The sequence below is a fragment of the Elgaria multicarinata genome, chromosome 11, assembly GCF_023053635.1.
Source record: "Elgaria multicarinata webbii isolate HBS135686 ecotype San Diego chromosome 11, rElgMul1.1.pri, whole genome shotgun sequence".
Lineage (NCBI taxonomy): Eukaryota > Metazoa > Chordata > Lepidosauria > Squamata > Anguidae > Elgaria > Elgaria multicarinata.
In genome coordinates, this window is record NC_086181.1 from 12,240,871 (window position 1) to 12,254,912 (window position 14,042).

The 14,042-nt window shown below is 44.9% G+C and overlaps 1 protein-coding gene across 1 annotated transcript in view; it reads left to right on the plus strand.

Moving 5' to 3' along the window:
* Positions 1–11,593: 11,593 nt before the first annotated feature.
* Positions 11,594–14,042, plus strand: part of NFE2L1 (NFE2 like bZIP transcription factor 1) — a 30,793-nt gene continuing 28,344 nt past the window's right edge. Inside the window, exon 1 of the mRNA XM_063138539.1 lies at positions 11,594–11,685. The gene's annotated coding sequence lies outside the window, so the exon portion shown is untranslated. The remainder of the gene's footprint in view (positions 11,686–14,042) is intronic.

Sequence of the window (14,042 nt, forward strand, 5' to 3'; positions counted from 1 at the left end):
CGCATCTATGGGACACCAAGCTGAGGAAGGCTGAATTGAGGACTTACTTCAAGGCAGAGGGAAAGAAAGCTCAAGGGTTCCCCGGATAGCCACACCCCTTCCTGTGAGCCCACGCTCTTTTCCCCCAACCACTGATCACTGGGTGGTTTCTCTGTTTTTGTTCAGCCTTTTCCTCATTCCAAAAGATTGAAATGCCACTCTTAAGGCTTCGTTGCTGGCAAGAAGGCTACAACATGTGGGTATTTTCTGTACTGTCTGTAATTTTGGCCCCACCCCTTTGCCTTTAGCCCCGCCCCCACTGGAATGAACTTCTCTGAAATTGAATTCGGCCTCAGGCTGAAGGAGGTTCCTCACCTCCACCATTCTATGTATTGAAGCTGACTGGGCAAGGCGTTGAATCTTACTTCCCAGAGGATAGATCGGCCTTCGGTCAGATTCAGCAGGACTCGTCTTATAGTCATACTTCAGGACTTCTATGTGTTCCTATGTTACGGTATTAAGGGTGCAATCCTATGCATGTTTAGAAGGAAAAAAAGGCCTACAACTCCCAGCAATTAAGTTCCTGGGATTTTTCCAAACCTCTGGGTAGTCTTACCGCTCAAAGATAAAGAAGAAAAGACCAGAATACAACACTCTGTCCCTTTCTGGAGGACTTTTATCCAGCGTAGGACTACTTTCTGTCTATTATAGAGCTGGGAAACTTTCCTGAACCTGAGCACGGTAATGGGCTGGATGAGGGCCAATAAACTGAGACTCAATCCAGACAAGACAGAGGTACTGTTAGTGGGTGGTTTGCCTGTCCGGCTAAGTGATGTTCACCCTGTTCTGGAGGGGATTGCACTCCCCCTAAAGGATTGGGTTTGTAGTTTGGGGGTGCTCTTTGATCCAGAACTGTCACTTGAGGAACAGGTGAACTCAGTGGCAAAGAGCACCTTTTATCAGCTTAGGCTGATATACCAACTGTGCCCTTATCTGAACGGAGATAGCCTAGCTACAGTTATCCATGCTCTCATAACCTCTCGTTACTGCAATGCCTTATACGTGGGGCTGCCTTTGAAAATGTTCCAGAAACTTCAACTGATACAAAACAGGGCAGCACATTTACTAACAGGGACTGGCTAACGAGACCATATCGCGCCAGTCCTCTTCCAGCTTCATTGGCTGCCAGTCCAGGTCCGGGCCCGATTCAAAGTGCTGGTATTAACATTTAAAGCCCTAAACGGCTTGGGGCCAGGCTATCTGAAGGAATGCCTCCTCCCGTATGTACCTGCCCAGACCCTAAGGTCATCCTCAGGGGTTCTTCTCCATGAGCCCCTGCCAAAGGAAGTGAGGCAGGTGACTACCAGGAGGAGGGCCTTCTCTGCTGTGGCACTCCGGCTGTGGAATGAGTTCCCTAAGGAGGTTCTCTTGGCACCTACACTATATTCTTTCAGACGCCAGGTGAAGACCTTTTTATTCTCTCAATATTTTAACAGTCTATAAATTAATTTTAACTTTGCTGTTTTAAATTTGTATTTCTGCACTGCTGCTGATTTTATCCTGGTTGTGCTTTTATATTGTATTTTAAATCATGTTTTTATACTGTTGTTTTATACTTTGAATGGTTTTAATTTTTGTGAACCGCCCAGAGAGCTTTGGCTGTTGGGCAGTATAAAAATGCAATAAATAAATAAATATTGTTTGTTGGGGGGAAACAATATCAGGGGGGAAAGTAGTATGAATGTGGTTCTATGTGTAAACAGGATGAAAGCAAGGCACTTCTGAAGAAATAACAAAGACTGCACCTGAGCATCTGCAGAGTGCTCTCTTCTCTCCCCTGCCCCTCAGATACAATCCATGGCTAAATAATACTCACATTTCAATGGGACTTTTAGTTTAATTTTTATTAAATTTTGAACTGCAACTTCTTCTTGAATCCATGTTCCAACAGAAATTCCTCATGCTGTTTGCATGTATGGAGAATGTAGATAGGGAGACATTTTTCTCCCTCTCAAAATACTAGAACCCGGGGTCATCCCATGAAGCTAAGTGGTGGGAGATTCAGGACAAATAAAAGGAAGTACTTCTTCATACAGCGCATAGTTAAATTATGGAACTCACTACCACAAGATCTAGTGATGGCCACCAATTTGGATGGCTTTAAAAGGGGGTTGGATAAATGCCTGGAGGCAAAGGCTATCAATGGCTACTAGCCGTGATGGTTGTGTGCTATCTCCAGAATTCGAGGCAGTAAGCCTGTGTGCACCAGTTGCTGGGGAACATGGGAGGGAGGGTGCTGTAGCACCATGTCCTGCTTGTTCATCCCTGGCTGATGGCTGGTTGGCCACTGTGTGAACAGAGTGCTGGACTAAATGGACCCTTGGTCTGATCCAGCATGGCACTTCTCACGTTCTTATGTGTTCATGAGAATGCAACAGGAGTTTAAAAGCGCCAAGCTTGGTTAACCTGACATTAGGGCCAACAGCTCTTTGCTGGTGTGAACAAGCGCATTGTAAAGTGGAGATGTGGCAGATCTAAAGCCGTAGCTACACAAGTGGGAGCTGTGATTGACTGTCGCTTCCCGGCACAGGCATACTGCATATTTACAAACATATAACTTCCCTTTATACTTCATGATGTTCACACGGTAAATGCAGATGGAATGTGGAAAGCACAAAGAGAATGAAAGTGTGGATGTGTGCTTACTGGTTGTGTGATCCACACAATTAGCACTTACTGGTTGTGTGATAGCATCCGGTTCAGGCCAGCCTTGCACACACAAGACCAGATTGCAATTCTAGTTCAGACAGCTAGGTCATCAGGTTAAAGCTGTGTTCTCAATCCGTCCATAGCCCCTGCATCTTTGGAACAGCTCCAGTCAAACAAAAAGCATCCCCTCCGTCGTCTGGCCGTTTAATGAACACGTTAATGATGCTTAGTTCATCTGAAGAGGGTCCAGATGTTTCGCTACTAATTGCTTCAGTGGAGGGGAATACTAAACACCCACAAGAAGGGTTCTAAATGTCGAGGATATCCAGTCTTGAAAGGATAAGCAGACTGGTGGAAAGGTTTTAATTAGTGCATGAAGGGAGGGGGCAGTTAATTAACTTGGATTCTTCACTGCATTCTGATTGTAGTTTGATAAAAGAGGAGTTATGAGAAAACAATGGCTTATTCACGCAGGCCTTGCATACCTAAACAGCTGCCTCCACGTCAGTGTTCCATTCTTGATTTCTAATGGCATTTGGGTTGCCAAATTTTGGTTCAGAAAAATCCTGGTTCCCTGGGCGGGGCTGCAGCAAGGGAGAATCAGTAGCTTACGGAAGCTTGGAATAATCTAGTGGATAAATTGCAGAAAAATCTGGTGAGGAAGGAGGCCTGGTAGAAATTCTGAGGTTCTGACAGAAGCTGTAACTCAGAATCTGGGGTTTATTGGGTTTTCAGACAGTGATATTGATTCCCTGAGTGCACACAAATTTATTGGTATGTCTAGTAAAATATTGCTTGGTTCACTATCCGAAGTGCAATATTCACATTGTGAGCTACCTCAATGCTCTGGGGTTGCATCAGAGGTGTAGCCAGGCAGATGGCAACCCCTGATTGGTCGCCATCCGCCCAGGCAGTGGGGAGGGCGCGACCTGAATGGCTGCTGGAACGCTCCTGCACTGCCTCCATGGGGAGAAGAGTCTCCCTTAAGCTGGGGGGAAGGTTCTCCCTTCCTGGCTTCAATCCCCACAAAGTAGTGGGGAGGGAAGCCAGGGAGGGATGATAGAGGCAGCAGCAGCGACAGCAATGACTCTGGCTCCCCCCACCCATGATCCATATAAACCCCACACTCGCTCCTTTGTGTGGGGATAACAGGGTGCAACCCTGCAGGAACAAAAGCAGAGGGGTTTCAGGGAATGCGGTGCCAACTATGGTGGCAGCTGCAGGAGCAATTTGTGGTGGATTGTACCCCGCGTCTGGAATTTTGAGGGTGTTGTGGGCACTCCCGCAAAATGACTGCCATACGAGTGGTTTACCCATTCATAAAATGGCTACCATGGTGAGTGCGGGCAGTCACAAATTTTTCATTACCTAGAATGCAAAGTGGTGAGTTAAAAGAAAAGTAACTTGCCCAAGAACCTAAATACAAGACAGAGGTGGGAGTTCTGAGCTCCAAAACACGAACCACTCTTTTGAACCCAAATAAAAATGGCACTGGAGGGCAGCTCTTTGCTTTGCAGTTTGCCAGTCTCCCAGTTAAAATTAAAAAAAGAAAAGAAAATTACAAACCCAGGCGAGGCAGGGAGCCCGGTGGGTGCCATTTGGATTTTTCACCACAAGCACCAAAATGTGTTGGCCTGGCCTTCTGTTTTAACCTCTGTTTAACAAAGACTCCTGTCCTGTGGCACTCTGCTTTTGAGTCTACATTTGCCTCTGCTACTATCTGCAGGATCTATGAACAGATAAGATTCAACAAGGGAATTCTTTCATCAACCTATATATTTCTCTGTAGTACAGAACATTTATTAGATCAACCCAGTCCTTGCTGAGCCACAGCCAGGGGTTGTGAGATGGAAGTTATTTTTAGATTTCATTCTGGGCTTATTTGAAGTGAGTCTCTAAAGTGCATGACATTTGATGAGTGACTAGAATTCCAAACCAAACTAAACCACACAAATGTTCCTTCAATTAACGAGAATTGTGCTTGGTCTTAATCTGATTTGAGTGGACCAAGCAGCTCCATTAATCACTCATGATCCTTACAGTCACTGCTGCAATTTGAGCTGTGTGGGAGGCTTGGGCAGGGGAAAATATCTCCTCTCACTGCCACTAAAAACTCACTCAGTTGCTCAACAAATAAATAAATAAATAAATCTAAAAATAAATCACCCAGGTATAAAAGGTGGACCCTTAGGTTAGGACTAACCGGCCTAGGGTTCACTCATGGAATAAACAACCTTGTTACAGCTACCGGCCAACTATTCCTTTGTTAAGAAGAATGCTGGTTAATATCATGAGTGAAGGCTGATTGTTTCTTTAACGGAAATAAACGGTAAGAGATGGCCTCATTCTGATAGCTGAGGGAGACTGTGCCCCCGTCTTGACAGCAGCACATTGGCACTGGGAGGCCTCGGGCTCCTGCACTCGTGCTCATTCCTGGCATCTGCACCAGAAGGACCGCTAGTGTGGAGATGTTGCCACCAGATCTCCTCCCTCTGGCTGTCCCGTTTCCCTACCTCTTTATTTAGTTTTTAGTTTTTATTTATAGATGCAAAGGATTGCATCTATAGATTTAAAAAAAATTAAAAAGGGAAGGGAAGGGGGGAGGAAGAGAGGGATGCGGGCCGCCCAAATCTGCTCTCCTTCAGCTATGGTGACCAAGCAGCGGTTGCCATCAGCTATGGCATGCCTCCATGTCCAAAAAAGTCAGGGTAAGTGCCCGACTTTTTTAGAGCAGAGTTTAGGAGGTTTGCCCCTGGATGGCTTCGGGATGGCGGCTGTGTCATATAGATGACCTGCCACCACTCCGAATCCACCCCAGGGCAAACCCCTCGTCAAGACAGGCTTTTGAATGACACTGGGGCAGGGAGGCAGCCAAATTGCTCTCTTCTGCCTTGTAGGTGTTCCTGTTTGTTTCATTTATGTTGCGTCTGTATATCTGTAAATAAAGCAGATATTACAGAGGCAACTTAAAGTGTTTCAAGACAAGTCTTTCAGGGCTAGGGACCCTCTACCTGGAAACTCCCTTGGTTTCCTCTACTCCCTCTTCCAAAGGAAAATTAAACCTGATAGCACTACACATCAAATGTCTGTCATCTCCTAGAATACGTAATAATCCTATTGCCATAGTTCATTTCAGGTAAAATTCAGCTACCTCTGTGTCCCCCAAAACGTCTCCAGAGGGTCGGAGCACCCTCCTAACAATGTGCGATGGGGTTCAGAGTGACAGAGGAATGAAACACTTTCCTACTGTGAACTTCCTTAAATTAAGTTATCTTGGGATCCAAGTCATTATCTCAGTAATGCTTACAGCCATTCAAGGTTGGCCACTTATGTTCACCATGTTGCAGATGAGGGACTGAGCCTGAGAGAACAGTGGCTTGCCTAAGTCTATGTACAGTGCAACCCTGTACATGTCTACTCAGAAGTAAACCCCATTGGATTCAATGGGACTTACTCCCAGGTAAGTGTATATAGGATTGTAGGCTAAATTAGTTTGTGGCTGAGTGACATTTGAATCAGGGACATTCCAGCTCTCACACTTGTTACTTGCTTATGTGAATACACTGTGGCTGTGTTCGGACAACACAATAGTCAATGGTGGGTTAATAGTCAACTCCACAGTTGATTATTAAGGGGGTACTCCCAACACATCATGATTATAATTAACTGTGGTGTGGATTAAGGCCAGCATTGAGTTGACTATTAGTCAACGGTGTGTTTGATTGACACATCCCCCACCCTTTCTCCCCTTCAGTCCTCCCACTGGTATCCCATCAGCCACTGCAAGTCCTGCTGGCTGGACTAGAGCGGCAGCTGCCGCATTGGTCGCTCTTCTGAGGGGACTTTGTAGTCACTGAAAATACCCAACTCTGTGTGACAAAATAGTCAACGGTGCCCAACACATGTCACGATAACCAACAGTTGTCCAAATAATCAACTCCGCACAGCATTGGTTATTTCAGCCAAATAACCAACTGTGGTGTTGGTGACACAATAACCAGCTGTTGACTATCTAACCCACTGTTGGTTATCATGTCGTCCGAACCCAGTCTGTGTGTGTGCATGTATATGCACGTATGACTCTTCACTTCACCTGATTTAGGGGTTCAGGACAGTGTACATAAGCAATAATAAAACATCTACAAATACAACTTAAAACATTTGGGTGAGTAAGAACATATTATAATAACACTACCTTTCAGCCCTTGAAGCAATAATCATTTCAGTGACTGTGAGCGTGTGTAAAATGCCTTTATACCACTCGGTAACTGCACCTGGAATTTGGGGACTGAACTTCCAATCAGAAGGTGTAGATTCTAGTCAGGTTAGATCTCGGCATTGTTCTTTTTGGTAATTAGCCACTGGATTGTTTGGTACAGTAATCATCCAGATGTCTTGATGGGTAGCCAGGGATGACAGGTAAGGTTAGATATGGCTCTCGCAGGCTGCTGGATATAGCACATGTGACTGGGATGGTGAGTTTGGAAACTTCAAGAGATATGGAGAACATGGTGCCATGGAGTTGTTCTTTGAACTTGGTTTTAGCTTAGCTCAGCATTAGAAACCTGATGGAAGAAACCAATAGAGCAAAGAGGGCTTGGGACAAACATGGAGTAACTTGCAGCATTCCCTTAAGCCAACCCTCCTCCCCAAACTAGGGATTTCCAGATGTCTTTTGTTTTAGAGGAGTGTCTCTTTGCCACTCTAACCCAGTTAGCAGCTTTGTTGAGCAGGTCACACCCATGTTTATGTGGGTGCTGCTTTACCCAACACACCTGTTCAGGCAGCTGGCTCCTTTTTTTAAACACAGTATTAAATTACTGTATTAAATAGATCTGGTGATGCAACCGGTTCCACAAGCATACACTGGATATGGGATGTGGCAAGAGTTGTTTGATCATTAATGTGTGTGTGGTGGTGTGCCTGTGTAAGATCATTTATCCTTAATGTACTTTAGCTGTTCTTGTAGGAGGCTGTTTCTCATTCTTTCCTTGATATCCTTTCATTATTTGTAAATATAGAAAAGTTGATTTCTGGATTGAAATTCCAGGAGTGTTCCTTCTCTTGGAATTGTAGTTCCTAGCTGTATCAGCAGCACCCCAAATCCTTTAGCTACAATGACTACTTGGTATGTTAACATTTGCATGCTTGTTCAGGTAATGCATGTTAGAAGAAAAAGATCCCTCATACTCATATAGTTTAATGCTGAAAAAACTGATTCTAGATTATTTTGGCTTGCAGTTGACCTCTTGCAGGTTAAGCTTGATTTGACTTTTTATTTGCACTAGAGCTATTTTAACAGAAATGATAAGCATGGTAAGCTGCTGTGTGACTACTCAGAAGAAAGCAGGACTGAATCACTCAGCAGCTTATTCCCCTGCCCTTGCCCCCCCTCACCCCCAGCAAAAAGCTCTTATCTCCAATCAACAGCTGGAGGTTCCCCATCCCTGGGTTAGAGTATTGGATCTAGACTGGGGAGACCTGAATTCAAATCCCTGCACAATTGACAAAGCTTACTGGGGCAGGATCTACACTACTGCTTATAACGGTTTATAATGGTTATGACAACTGTTCAGGCCCAGGATACATTACATATACCGTTTTCACACCATTTTTAAAGTGTTATAGCCTGCTTGGTGTAGATTGGCCCTGGGTGTCTGGCCAATCACTGTCCCTCAGCTTAAGATACCTCAAAGACTTGTTGTAGGTATACCACACTGACCTCCTTAGAGGAAGTGTAAGATAAAAAATAATAACAAGCAAATAAATTACATTTAGTTCACTTAAGCTTTCTCCCAAATAAGTGTGCATGGGACTGCAGCTTTAAAATTCATAGGCAAGTGTGCAATTTATGTGGATGTGTGGAGTGGAATATAGGCTGTGCTTAGTTTAATTTCTGAAATGAGAGGTGCCTAAACTCCCTGCCTATATGTAAGACCCCCTGTTCAGGAAATGTATTTCTTGATGCCAAATGCATTGGGATTGCTTGTCATGATTATTCAGGGCACTCTGGCATGCTTACTACGGTTTATCATTGCATCAAAATTTGTTCAGGGCTGAGTACTGCTGAACTGCCTGCCTCAAATTAAGCCCTGAATGAAAAGAGGGTACCCTTAGGATCTGTTGTAATAGTAAAGCCAAATCAAGGAGTGATGGCAAGATGTTCTGTATTGATTTGTTTGATCATCGTACACAGGTGCTGGTCCTCCAGTACTTTTGACAGGGCAGGGAACACCTTTGACATCTTTTAAGCAGTACCCAATCTAGGACAGGTTGTGAAGATCTCGCAATAGCAGGGTGTGTTAGTCAAAGTTAGGGCTGGGAGGAGAACTGGTACACAACTCATAATGTCATCAGCAATGAAAATTAGTAATTAAGATTACACAATTTCTTGGTAGTAAAAAGACAGAGAAGTTAGGTAATGCTTGGTGCTATAACAATTTAGTAGGTCAGAAATGATGGATGCTTCCAGACGAGGCTTTTATTGTGCCAACCACCCTGTTTCATTCAAGGGATTTTACAGAGAGGTCCAGACATTGCCTACTTCCAGTTGTAGTCCTCCCATGGTTTTCTATCACTTCTTTTATCTTTTTTTCTTACCACACATACATCTGTTAAATAGGGAAAGATGGAATAATTATACAATGTCTTTTGATTTGTAGTGCTAGGAGTCATCTATCTGGAAACATCCTTAAGGGCTGCTTTTGCACATAACACTAAGCCATGGTTTATTATATTTGTTACATGGTTTGTTGCTTTAGCCATGAATTGTCTTGCAGATAAGCAAACAAACTACAGCCTGTTACTCCTATTTCTGGTTTGTTTCTCTCCTGCTCAGTTTGCCAACTTTGAGAGCACTTTCATTTTCAGGTTGCACTTGCTGGGCACACCTTTGTTTCAGGGTAGACAGCAGTACAATCATGCCAGGGATAAGTCATGATTCAAATATCATGACAAGCCATTGTTTAAACAAAGTAGACTTCATAAGCCAACAACAAATAATGGGTTTTATTTGTGGTTTCTAGTTGGTTTCAACAAACCACAACATGGCTTGGCGTTACTTGCAAATCAGACCAATGAGAACGAAAAGGCCTATGAAACAAAGCCAAGGGAGACCCTGTGAAAACTGGCACTGGTCACATGAAAACAGGAGCATGTGTTATATCATGTGAAAATGTAGCATCAGCCTGGTCTACATATGCAGCAGAAATAGAGTGGAGTGCCACTTCAGATTGCATAGGTGTTGTGTGTGTGATATTTTTTTAACACTCACCTACATAAAATACTCCCCCCCTCCAGTAAAACAAAAAAACAAAACTGGAACAGTAGGAAGGTTCTGGTCCAGCGGGCGCCCTCCCAGGCCTCATAGAGCCTGTTCAGATGCACAGGGTGGGTGGGTGCATGGATTGGGGTACTATGGAGAGGGAAAGGGTGATGGAACCACAACAAACAGGCCTGCCACACGATTGTGGAGCCCTGCCCTGCCCTCTGATTCTGCTACACTCTGTCCCTCTCCCTAGTTATATCACTGAGCTCCACTTGGTGTAACCACACATCCCGCCATCCTCAACACTCTGAATGGATGCCTGGGAGCAGCTCCATTGACAAAAATGGGGGGAAATGGCCAGTGACCATGGAGACAGTCTGTGGTGGTGAGAGCATTGCTGGAATTGGTAGGGTGACCATGTGAAAAAAAGGACAGAGCTCCAGTACCTTTAACAGTTGAACAAAAAATGGAATTTCAGCAGGTGTCATTTGTATGCATGCGGCACCTGGTGAAATTCCCTCTTCATCACAACAGTTAAAGTTGCAGGAGCCCTGCCCTCTTTTGTATCTGGTCACTCTAGATAGCTTCTGCAGCTTTAACTGTTATGATAAAGAGGGAATTTCACCAGCTGCTGTATGCATACAAATGACTCCTACAGAAATTCCATTTTTTGTTCAACTGTTAAAGGTACTGGAGCTCTGTCCTTTTTTTCACATGGTCACCCTAGGAACTGGCACATCTTGAAAACGGAGTTTTGTAACTCAGTGGAGGTATACTTGCACACACTCTTGTATCTCGCATTTTGGCACTTAGCTTTTAAACAAGTTTTTATGGATTTTTAAAAAACTGTTATGGACTTAGTGTGTGTTTTTATCTTGAAAAAGCCTCTGTTATTGGGGAGGGGGGAGCTTTAAATGTTTATTTTAACGTTTCATGTCGTTTCGCTTCGAATATTACACTAGTATTTTGGGTAAAATTTCAAGTTTTAGTGGCCATTTCCGTCGGGTATTTTTGTTCAACACTGATAAGGCGGTGATAATTTAAAGTTCAGGAATAGTAGTGATCTCCATTCATACAAGTTGACCGCTGAATTGCCTTTTGAAGTCTTCGGTTGGTTGCTAATGGCAACACTCCCAATATGGCGCCCCTTCGTAAGACTAGACGCGGGCCAATAAGCGCTCCTGGAGATTACGTATTGTGGTGGATGGGGGACGGGCAAAGACTGGCTGCGGAAACCTGTGTGTAAGGACATATTGTCCAAAGACAATGGGAAAAGAACTGGTGGCTTTTTGACTGGCGGTTGGTTGCAAATGCTGTCGCTCACACCACGTGGTGTGAGGAGCCTAGCATACGTTTAACGGATTGGTGAATTTGTGCTGTCAGTCAGCGCGCGGTCCGGCCGGCCCCCTACCACAGCGATTGGTGCTTTTTGCTTGTCAGTTTTTTTGGGTCACCCTCCCCCGCTCACCGCTTTTATCTGTGGGCGCTCTAATTGGCCATCAAGTTGTCACTCGCTGTGAGGTTTATGGGTGGAAGGCACTATTTGTCCTCTGATTGAGCAAATGAGCTGCCACTCTTTTCGCTCCTTGAGGAGGATTGGATGGGGCCGCGTGGAGGTGGGGAGAAGAGTGGTGGCAGACGGGTGCTGGTGTTTGGGCTTGGGACCGGTACCGGGGCAAGGCCACCCGAAGGCAGCAGCGAGTGTTGAACGGCGGTAGCTGTAAGGGAAGGTATGCCGCGAAAGAACGGGTGATGCTAGGTTTATATGAGGGGAAATGGATGGAGCTAAACAAAGCAGGTGGGAGAAGAAAAGGGGCGCGTGAAAGGTACCGTGGGGGAGTGAGGGGAAGGTAATTGGGGGGGGGCGGCAGAGGGGTAGACCTGTAGTAGATAAAAGAGGCCTCTAATTGGGGCGTTGGTGGGGAGGGTCTTTAGGGGACGGAGAGTAAAGAACGGGGGCGCGGAGTAGGCCAGGTAGAGGAGAAGAGGCTGGACGAGTAGTGGTTAGGGTGTGAGAAGAGGGGGGAGAGCTCAGAGGAACGGGGTGCAAAAGACAGGCTGAGGAAGACGGACCTGGGGGGGGGGGGGCTGGTCATGGGATGACTGTGGAAGGGTAGGGGGCGAATGGAAGTGAGCTCTTGGAGCGCGGGGGACGGGCTGATGGGTGGAGACGGGAGAAGTAACGCGAATTGAGGCGTGGGTAGGACCTGGAGCCTGTGGAGTAGTTCGATAAGAGTGGGGTGTACAGAGGGGTTCTGGAGTTAAAGGGGACGGGGTGGGCTAAAGGGGGAAGCAAGAGAGGCTGGGTAAGTAGGTTTGGGGTGTGAGGGAGTTAAGAGTTAAAGTGGAGCTGGAGAAGTGAGGGTTGGGGAAACTCCCTTTTCTGGTTTCTCTAGTGTAGGGGAAATGAAGGCAGCCTAAAGCGAGAGTTCAGGTGGGACGGAGGAGGAGGAGGAGGAGGAGAGTGTGGGAAAGGTTGCTAGAGAGTGGAAGAATCTCTGTGTGACTGTGGGGTGGGGTCTAACTGGATGAGGAAAGTAAAGAAGCCGCAAATCCAGGGTGGATAAGAGGGGAGTGGGGTTGAAAGAGCTGAGAGATAGGAGTAGCACGGGGAATAGAACCAGATAGCAGTTGAAGGGAGGAGTCCTAGAGGAACTAGTTAAGAATAAGGGAAAGCCTTCTAGGATGGATGCAACTTGAAAATTGAGTGTGTTCCCATGGCTGTTTGTAGAGAAACCAATTCATTCCAAGGGCTGTTCAGTGTCATTCAGAAGAAAAAACATTTGTGTGGATTTATTTTGTGACAGTACTACTAGGGAAATCCTGGCCTATCTCATAAGGCTGTTATAAGAACTACTCTAATAGTTTCCACAGGAGTAGCTGTGTTAATCTGTTGCAGAAAAAGTAAGAGAGAATCTTGTGGCATCTTAAAGATGAATGCATTTATTCTGGCATAACCTTTTGTGGACTACAATCTACTTCATCAGATGCATGAAGTGTTATCCAAAGATTCATATATATATATATAAGTAGAGTACACATAGTTGATGAGAGAGGGAATTAAATGCAGAAAGTACTGACAGCGGCAGTCATATTATTAACCAAAAAACATATGCTAAAATCCATAGTAGTGTAAGTTGAAGAACCTAATTTGAATTTCTGAAGCCCCCTCCCATTCTCCATCTTAAGAATGTAACCAAATGTAGACTTCATGACCACTTTCCCTGCCCCCTCCCCTCCCCTTTTTCTTTGTTTATCTTGCTTGATTAAAGGTTCTGAAGAACTGAAAACCTTGTATTATTTTTACTGTAAGAGTGTATTATATTTATTTATTATTTTTATTGCATTTATATCCTGCCTTTTTTCCTCCAAGGATCCCAAGGTGGCATACATAATCCTCCTTCTTTCTATTTTATCCTCACAACAACCACCCTGTGAGGTAGGTTGGGCTGAGAGTCTGTGACTGGCCCAAAGTCACCCAGTGGGTTTCCTTGGCCAAGTGGGGACTAGAACCCAGATCTCTTGACTCCCAGTCCGACACTTTAGCCACTACACCACACTGGCTTATATGTGCTCTTACTTAGCATCCATATAGTGTTATTTCTGGGTGTTTGCGTACAAAGAGTAAGACATTTATTATGGTATAAGTTGTTGTGGACTATAGCCCACTTCATGAAATGTTATCCTGAGTTTCCAGTATATAGGTTCTATTCTATTTCCAGATGGTATAATAAGCATAAAGGTTTTCCATCACACTGCATACGTTAATATGCCATGAAGTTTGTGTTGATAGAATGAAATGTAGATGGCACTGTAAGTATCTCAGGTGCTTTAGTGGACCGTGCGTGTGTATATGCACACACATGCATGCCAACACGTGCCTGTGACTGATTGTGGGGGCAGGTCTTGATGTTTCCCACAGACAATTATGCTATGTCCCAACCTGTTCTGACAGACTTCTATGAAAGTCAGTTCACAAAGACAATCTATTTCTGTATGTGAGTGCGTGTAAGTGTAAGCACTGAAGCATCCCACTCTCTTCTGGGGGCGCCTTATGTGTGATTGTAACAGATTGTGAGGCTATATT